Raw genomic sequence first — 2,884 nt, 5'->3', positions numbered from 1 at the left:
TTCCCTATTTGTCTTTTTTTTTCTGGAATTACCTGTAAACTTAATTTTCTTAGTATTATTTTGCATCTTGGACCCTGAAACTGTTTATTTTGCATTTCTATATATTCACTTTCAAAACTGCCTGTATCGTTTTAGGAATCTGAGCAACTGAAAACCAACTGGTTGCAGTGTGCAAGGGAAGATAATTCTCAAACAGCTAGACCTAGCTTTTCTTTTGGCATTCCTACCATTAGTGCACACTGGGCACCTTGGGTAGGAATGTGGTATTTTTCACAATTATTTTCACCAAAAATAGTGAAATTTTATTTTATAAAAAATCCATGCCAAATGGCTCTTCGGAAAATATACTCAGAGTGCTGTATTCATTATCTTGATATGCAGTTTAAAAAGGTGTGCTTTTGTGGACATGATTAATTATCATGCCTGTGTTGAGGATGTGGAAAGATCCTTTATCCCTGACGAGTCTACTAAAATTGCTGTGGTACAGAGCCCAGTAGCTAACTCCATTCTGTATAGCATTCTTCTTCTACAAGGGATGCTCAAGTCAAATAACAGGAAGTCAGTTTTACAACCAAGTGTGAAGGTAATAGGACTGTACACAAAAATGGAAGTGAAATTAAGCAGGAATTTGGTAATGTAGGATTTGCCATAGGAATCTGCCAAGAAGTACAGCAATGGATAAAAGCTGTCCTGTGATATTTTGTTTCATGGTAATAGTTTATTTTTAGGCAGCCAAGAGAGACCATTAGGCTGCTTTGCAAGGGGCAGCGTTACATGCTAGGAGGGAAGGAAATGGGCATGGAAAAGAGCTCAGCAGTCATGGTGATTCTTCAGTTCAGTTTTGCTCTGTGGTTGGGTGGCTTCACTCATAACCTCTGTGTGCTCAAGAACATTTGCAAATGAGCAACTTCTTCCTACCTCTTAGGGTGAAAAAAATGAGAGGGTTGAACACACCTGCTTATCCTCATGACTATGAGAATCAACCAAGATCCTGAACAACTAAAAAAGATTTTATGCGTGTTTGTAAACCAGTATCCCACCTTCTCTGTGCACATTGATGAAGTTAGGTTTGCTCATGATTCCAGCATGCAAGCAAATGAAAGAAAAAAAAAAAGGAAAAAAACCAGAAAAGGCAGCTACAACACAAAACCCTTAAATAAAAAGGACTCACAAACCTAAGTAGACTTTCTGACTTCTTGGTAACTAGCTAAAGTGCTGAAGTTGCCTCTGGAAAGTATGTCTGATCCTAAGCGTGTCTGAAAACCCAACACTTGACGGGCTTGAGGAGTGGGCAAATGTCATGAAGTTCAACAAGGCGAAGTGCAAGGTCCTGCACCTGGATTAGGGCAGCCCCCAGTATCAATACAGGCTCAGGGATGTGTGGATTGAGATCAGCCCTGTGGCGAAGGGCTTAGGGGTACTGGTGGATGAAAACCAGACACGAGCCAGAAATGTGCGCTTGCAGCCCAGAAAGCCAGTTGCATTCTGGGCTGCATCAAAAGAAGCATGGCCAGTAGGTTGAGGGAGGTGATTCTGGCCCTCTACTCTGGTGAGACCCCACCTGGAGTACTGCATCCAGCTCTGGACGCCTCAGTACAGGAAAGACATGGAGCTGTTGGAGAGGGTCCAGAGGAGGGCCAGAAAAATGACCTGGAGCACTGGGCGGGCTGGAGCACCTCTGCTGTGAGGACAGGCTGAGAGAGTTGGGGTTGTTCAGCCTGGAAAACAGAAGGCTCCAGGAAGACACTATAGTGGTCTTTCAGTACTTAAAGGGGGCTTTGCAGAAAGACAGAGGGAGACTTTTTACCAAGGCCTCCAGTGACAGGAAAAGGAGTAATGATTTTCAACTGAAAGAGGGGAAATATATATATTTCCAGATATAAGTCCAGATATAATGAGGAATTTCTTTTCTATGATGGTGGTGAGACACTGGAACAGGTTCCTGAGAGAAGTTTTGGATACCCCATCCCTGGAAGTGTTCCAGGTCAGGGTGGTTGGGGCTCTGAGCAACCTTAAAGATGGCCCTGCTCATTGAAGGGGTTTGGATTAGATGACATTTAAAGATTTCTTCTAAAATCAAACTGGTCACTGATTCATGCACAGGCAGCCTCCTCAGATTGATGCTCTGCAAGTGCTTCTAGCCAGCTTCTTGTTAGCCTGCAAACACATATGTTTGCTCTATAGGAAAGGTGATTAACAAGTCAATAGCCACACAGCATAATACTTGCTAAAACATATAGAAAATACCAACTTTTCATAGCAATGAAGCATTAACAGTTATTCCTTCTTTTAAGCTCCCACAGCTAGTGTCACACCTCTGCTTTCTGCTGGCATTTTGTTGAGGCTTCACCCAGGTTGTATTGCAAAAATAAGCAAATTGCTATGTGACTGGAGGAGTCTCATACTAAGGCAATGGCAGCTCAACTCTTACGGAATTTGTCATTTCTGTGCAAACAGTTGGAATGTGCTACAGTTCTCAGTGTCTGCTTTTGCTGCCGTATTCAGTGGAAGAAGGGCAGGACCTGCTAAAGCAGCAGCAGTTTATGGAGCTAATCTCAGGCATGAATAGCATCTGCAAAGCAGGCTTCAACGGCTGAGCAAGGCTGTGCAGCAAAGCACAATGTGGTAGCCATTTGAGGAAACTGCCGTGCTTAAGCTAACAGGAAAAGCAAACCATCTCTTCATGCTTGATGCACCCTTACACCACTAGCTGGGTAAGAAAATTAACAGCTTCTTTCAGGGGGAAGGGGAAGGAGTGAAAATCTGATCAAAAGAAATGAAACCCATCAATGTTAATTGCTGTTTCACCTATACTTTCTCCTCCTTATTCTTCCCTTCCCGCTGCCCCCCCCCCCCCCCCCCCCAATAAAGGGGGTGGGCCGCC

The sequence above is a fragment of the Buceros rhinoceros genome, unplaced genomic scaffold (assembly GCF_000710305.1).
Source record: "Buceros rhinoceros silvestris isolate BGI_N320 unplaced genomic scaffold, ASM71030v1 scaffold6073, whole genome shotgun sequence".
NCBI classification, from domain to species: domain Eukaryota; kingdom Metazoa; phylum Chordata; class Aves; order Bucerotiformes; family Bucerotidae; genus Buceros; species Buceros rhinoceros.
Note: the sequence above shows the minus strand (reverse complement) of the source record.